Here is a 6,528-nt window from a genome sequence, read left to right as displayed (position 1 = left end):
CATAGGAATTAATTAATGTGGTTTTCAATTTTCATGTAATTGATTTTGGTTTGGTTTGGTTTGGTTTAGAATTTATATGGCTTGAACCAGTGACCCAAGGGTCTGAATTGTTTTTGGCGTCCTCAACCCTAATTAAGGGGATGACTAGGTTAATGAAAGATATCGATTGAGTTATAATTTAGACTAGAGTAATTTAGATAACAGGTCGAGAGCTCCTTCAAGCTCTCCTCTGTTTTCCCCCAATTCCCTTTTCCGAAATTCCTTCTTCATCACTCCATCAATCTACATTGACGTCAAGCAAGGCAATGGAAGGAAGAGAAGAGAGGAGAGTGACAAGATCCATGGCTCGTGAGGATCCTAACAACCTCTTCCTCTACCAGGTGTCTTTCTACCTCTTCCTTTACCTCTACCAGAAGCATTGTTCCCTCTCCCTTGGTAGAACATAGTTGAATTTTCCTCTTGTTCTGGTTGACTGTTGGACTCCTTAACTGGAATCCGTAAATGGTTACACACATCATTAAAAGAAGGTTTTGCAACAGAGCTAAGTACCTCTGACTTGGCAACATCCAAGTAGGGTAGAAGATTAAGATATATAGTTGAGACCAACTCTTCCCTCTACTTTTCCTGTGTTGCAACATCAAGTGCATATGGTCGTATAACTTTCCACTTTTGAAGCAGCTCTCTAAATTTGGCAAAGTACTCATGAAGATTGTCTTTACACTTTGTGTTGCAAATCTCCTTAAAAATGTCATAAATAATTTTTAGACTGTCAAGGGTCGCATATAATTCAAAACATGTCCTAGATTGCTTTGGCTGTCTCTAGGTGCACCACATTGTTTGCCACATTTTCCTCCATACTATTAATCAACTAGTTAATAACTAGTGTGTATTCTCTGAACCACTTATGGCAAGAGGGTTGATCCACATGTATAGGTGGTTGAGTTATATGCTCAAAAAAGTCTCTAGTAATCAGAAAATGTTTCACATGTTAGGACCAAGACAAGTAATTACTCGTGCCTTTAAGTGGAATTATAGAAATCTTCAAGAGATCACCTTTGCTGAAATCAGCATATGTAGACGAAGAGGAAGTATTTTAAAATTCAGACATTATAACTTACAAAATAACTTTTTTTATTCCAAAAAACGAGCACCTTTAAGTTAACTTAGGAGGAAAGAGGATAAGAATTTTATAGAATGCCAAGTGATCAAATTCAGCAAGTAACAAGCTAGGAAACCAGCCAACAGAGCACACAAATATGACCCCCTTTTCATTTTTTTTTATTGGTAGAGACTCTAAACATGAATTCTAATCACTCAACAACCAATGGTGGTTGAAAAACGACCTAGGTCCTGGTAAGAAAGCAATAAAAAATAAACTAGAACTAGTGATTACTTTCCAAAACTATTCTTCAAACCCTAACTTAGGGTTTTAACAACTTAATTGAGAAGCCACTCCTTCAAAAAACCAGAAATCAAGGAGAGCTTCAAGAGGACTTTAGAATTTCTAAGAAGAAATTTTGGCATAAAAATTAAATCAAACAAACAATGAATGAAGGAAACTCATGTGCATGACAAAAACGGTGATTTCAACCATTCCATATGAAGAAAAAAAAACGAATTTTGAGGGGGATAATTAGGCTTTAGTAAAAACAACTTTGTGACTATCAAAAACTTGAATTGAATCCCACATAATGTGAAATATAAGGTGAAATTTATTTGATTAAGGAAAGAACTTGTTGAATTGACTTCAACCTTTTGTTCCTATTCAAAACTAGTCGAACCCTTTGTTGGTCGAAGGCTGAATTGAGTTTCATTTCCACTAAACTTTTATAACTTGATCAATTTTACTTTAAAAATATAATTCAAACTCTGATACCAATTTGAATTCTAGGGTTTAATCCATAGATAACTTGGTTTGAGAAGAAGAAGAAGAAATAAGAAGAAATAAGGAAGAAGTGAAGAGAAGATGAGAAGGAGAAGGCAAAAGCACAACTTGTGGAGAGAAACTTTAGGGGTTAAGAGAGAGCACATGAATGAGCTCATCTGTTATGGTCCTGGGTTAAGTACCTATGTCTTCTGCTCCTAACAAGTCGGTCTTTTGGTAGTATTGGCTAGGTGCTTAACATTTGGTATCAGAGCTAGCACTACGTCGCGAGTTTAAATCCTGGAGGGGGCGACTGTGGAGGGGCCGACCTAGCGGAAGGGGCGACCAGAGTGTGCTTCCCGCACCAATGGGCCATCACTATATGCGGAAGGGGTGACCAGAGTGTGCTTCCTACACTAATGGGCCACCACTATATGCAGAAGGGGCGACCTGAGTGTGTTCCCGCACCATGGCCGTCGCTAGAGTAGGCCGTCACAAGTGGGCCGTAGTGGACGTCGGCTCTCGCAAGCGTGGGTATGATGTTATGGTCTTGGGTTAAGTACCTATGTCTTCCGCTCCTAACAGGCCGGTCTTTTGGTAGTATTGGCTAGGTGCTTAAATTCACTAGAAGAATGGATGACGATGAAAAGAGAAATATCCCTGGAAGAATGGATGGCGATGCACAAAGAAATCAGAGAAATGCAGTGGATTGACATTGAAGAAAAAAAATACGGGAATGGCGTGCAACCTACGTGAAAAATTTTCTTGCAAGGAAGCATCTGGCTTCCGCAGAAAAGGTCATACGACTTGAAATCTCCGAGCAGGACGTACGTGAAGGAAAAGCATCAGAAGTTGTCTTGGACGGGGCAACAGGCCACGGGCCGGAAAAATCAACAATTTCGTCTTGTTTACCCGCCGAAGGCCCTGCGGAAGATTTGGGGGAAACCTCAAAGCCGGACGGGCAGAGGGGCCATGCTTCAAAAAAATCCAAGATTTCCACGCAAGGAAATACAAGGCCGAACCACGGTGACGAAGATTTGGACCATGCTTCAGACAAATTCAAGATTTCCCCGCAAGGAAATCCAAAGCCGAACAACAACGATGACGATTTGGGGAAATCGGAGGGGTATGCTGCCAAAATCCCATCGGTAAGGGTGGACGTGGGTTCAACCTCAACAACCCCCGCCTCAAGACCAGTAGAATGTCTTCCAGCACAGGAGAAGGTAATATTTCTGGCGATTCATCTGACAAGGAGGTGTTTCCGCAAGCCCTCTGTCTTGGAAAACCCCCAAGTGGCGAAGCCCCAAAGGGCTACCCTTCGCCACCTGACACGGAGGAGGCTCCGTCGGCGCCGTCGGAAACAAGTCCGGTGGGATATGACTTCCGGCCACCATCTCTCACGCTCCCTCTCACCCTCACTCTCGGTCTTGGCAGAATAGAGAGAACCCAATTTCCAAATTGGGTGGGTTAAGTTTCGACAACCTCATTTTTGTATTCAATCTTGTGGTAAGATGAAAAAATTCGTGCAACTGAGTGATGAAGTCTCTGCAATGCAAGAGAATTTTTTTTTTTGGATTTTGGGAAAGAAAATAAAAAGTGAATGGAGGTTGTTTTATTTTTCTGTTGCCGTGAACCTCAGCGTGTCTCAAAATTTTTTTTTGGGGGGACTTTGTTTTTTTGTTGATGAGCACAGTCACTTTGTGTGTGGGTTCGTTGCTCATTGGATGCCAAACACCTTCCACAAGGAGATTCAATAGTAAAAGGGCCTCTTGTTAGGCTATTAAGCCATTTGATGCAATGTTTGTTGATTATCCGGATTTTCATGTAGATGCTTTGGAAAAATTTGTTGAGGAAGCTACTGTTCCTATTGTGACTTTGTTTAACAAAGACCCCACCAATCACCCATTCGTCATAAAATTATTCAATAATCCTCTTGCAAAGGCTATGCTGTTCATAAATTTTGATGCTGAGAATTTTGAAGCATTCAAATTGGAGTATCATAAAGTTGCTTCTAACAGTAGAGGAAATGGCACAGGCTTTCTTTTAGGTGATGTTGCAGCAGCCCAAGGTGCCTTCCAGTATTTTGGCCTTAAGGAGGACCATTTTCCTCAAAGCCAAGTTGGAGCCTGACCACATTGCTTCTGGGTTGAAAGCATACACGGAAGATAAACTTGAGCCATTCTGAACATCAAAGCCTATTCCAGAATTTCATAGTGAACCAGTCAAATTTGTTGTTGCTGATAGCCTCCTAGAGATGGTTCTCAACTCTGGGAAAAATGTTTTGTTGGAGAGAAGGGAACCTGTATCAAATGTTAAGGTTGCATTCGTGCTGTATGGTTCTGCTATTAGTGCTGAGACTACTGCTGGGTCTGCTGCTATTCCAATCAGCATTGAAATCGTGTTAGATTTCTTGTGGTGTGAAACTTCTAGTGAGAGAAGAGATTTTCATCTCAGCTGGTTTCTGGAACCAAACAGATTTGGTCACTACCCCAGATCAAGGGAACTAATTATCGGAGAGTGGGCCCAACAAATCTGTTGGGTGAAATCAGATTGGAAAAATAATGAAGGCATGGCAGGTGATTGGCTGCACACTTCTGGATACTGGAGTAGTAATCCCAATGATAAAGGCATCCAAACTTCTTCAGACTACAGATTTTTTGCTATCTCTTCACAGTTTCCTGAGTTCTCTAACAAAGACAAGACCTTGGTCTTTCAATTTTCTGTTAAGCATGAGCAGAAGCTTGCTTGTGGTGGTGGGTACACGAAGTTGCTAAGCAGTGATGTGGATCAAAAGCACTTTGGTGGAGAGACTCCATACAGCATTATGTTTGGACTTGACATATGTGGCTATAGCACTAGGAAGGTTCATGCGAAATATGCTGTGACAACTAGTTTATCGGTCTTGAAAGCTGTTGAGGACGGAAAATTGAAGCTGAAACTTGGAGGGGTTGCGCTGGGAGATAGTTGGATTTCACCAGCGGATTTTCTGTTCTCCCGGGGTCCTCTCCTCAGAGATGTATCCCGACTTGATAGCATTGGACTTGAAAAATCAAACAGTTTTGCTTTGAAGATTAGGCCACAACTCAAAAATGGCCAGTATGGAGAGGCAACAGGTACATGGATTGACCTCGGGGATGTGATTATAGGCAGTAGTAATTTTGTGGTTTATAATTTTTTGTTTGATTCAGAACGTGCCCCACTTTCTTCCACTGCCAAGGAGGTGTCAAATTTAGTTGTAATGAGGACGTACTCAAGCTATCTGAGTTCAAAGGTTTTATGATACTGGCGACCTGGCCAGTATCATGAATGGCGTAATTAGGGAGAAGTAAGAGATTATCCCAAAGGATGTTAGATGGAAGGGCAAGCGGATCTTTTTTTCACTGGCTTAGAAAATGATTTCATGAAACCAAGAATTAAAGAGGTTGATGCGCTCTTATCAAAAGGCATAAATCTGACTATATACATTGGGCAGGTTGATGTCATATGTGCAACTAAGGGAACTGAAGCATGGTTGGAAAAGCTCATGTGGGATGGGCTACAAAATTTTACAGACTCCAGTCGCACACCTCTCTTTTGTGAGTGTGGAGGAGAAACAAAAGCTTTCATGGAGACTAGTGCTTCTAAGGGGCTTGCTTACATGGACTTCAGCGGTGATGGCGGTTTCTCTCAGGCCTTGTAACACAACGGTTCAGATATAAATCACTACAATTTAAGAGTGAAAGAGGCTAGGCCAAGGGATGACAATCATGATGGTTTCAGGCCTCCGAGTGTTTCCTGGTGCAGCAACTAGAGGGGGTCCGTGCTGCTAAGTCTACTCATTCCCAAGGGGCTGGTCATGCTGTTGTTGCTGCCATGCTGGCAATGGGTAGGCAAATGCAACTTGGCCAATGGGGGGGTCCGCCGTGAGGGGCTCCAGTCTAGGACTGCGGGAGGGCAGCGTTGTTGTTGGGCGAGATGTAGTGGCATTCGGCACATTTTCCTACAGTTAAAAAAAATTGTTCCTAGAGGGAATGCTCCAGTTTTGGGTGTCCAGAGGGCGGATATAACTATCACGGATGCCACTTGGGAACAGATGGAGACGTACATACAGACCCTACTTTCGAGCTTGAGGACAAGCTCATTCTTCTAGGCGGATGTAATGTTATGAATACAATAATATTATTATTATTATTTTTTAATTTACTATATTTTATTTCAGTTTAGGCCACAAGGGTATTTTTGGAATATTTTATTTATAGGGGTATTTTTGGAATATTTTATCAGGGTGAACCCTATTTAAGGGGTAAGAGTAATGAGAAAAATAAGCATTGATTTTAGGTTAATTTTAGGTTAAACAGGCTTAGAGTTCTCCTCAACGAGCTCTAGGGTTTTCAAGCTTCCTTTTGGTTTGATTTTCATTTTCCTCTCCATGTCTCCCTACAATTCCACCATGTTGTTCTACAATTCCCCATGGCCGAACTGGAACCGTAACAACGAATCCTTGTGTCAGATTCGGGACCATAACATCCTCCCTCTGTCTTTCTTATTTATAGAGGTGGGGCATGGATGTCCTAATACATAAGAATAAAAAAGAATACTTTAACTAACTTCTAATTACAATTTATGCCACTCTCTCATAATTACATAGAATACCACTCAAACTACTTCAACACAAATGATAAGTG

At 41.5% G+C, this 6,528-nt stretch overlaps 1 pseudogene; it reads left to right on the top strand.

Moving 5' to 3' along the window:
• Positions 1-2,706: 2,706 nt before the first annotated feature.
• Positions 2,707-6,069, top strand: LOC137939032 (serine carboxypeptidase-like 51; annotated as a pseudogene).
• Positions 6,070-6,528: the final 459 nt, after the last annotated feature.

The sequence above is a fragment of the Aristolochia californica genome, unplaced genomic scaffold, assembly GCF_029961685.1.
Source record: "Aristolochia californica isolate CCGP_79_NKW_82.1479 unplaced genomic scaffold, dmAriCali1.0.hap1 SCAF_8, whole genome shotgun sequence".
Classification (NCBI taxonomy): Eukaryota; Viridiplantae; Streptophyta; class Magnoliopsida; order Piperales; family Aristolochiaceae; genus Aristolochia; species Aristolochia californica.
Note: the sequence above shows the minus strand (reverse complement) of the source record. Positions and strands in the feature narration are given on the sequence as shown.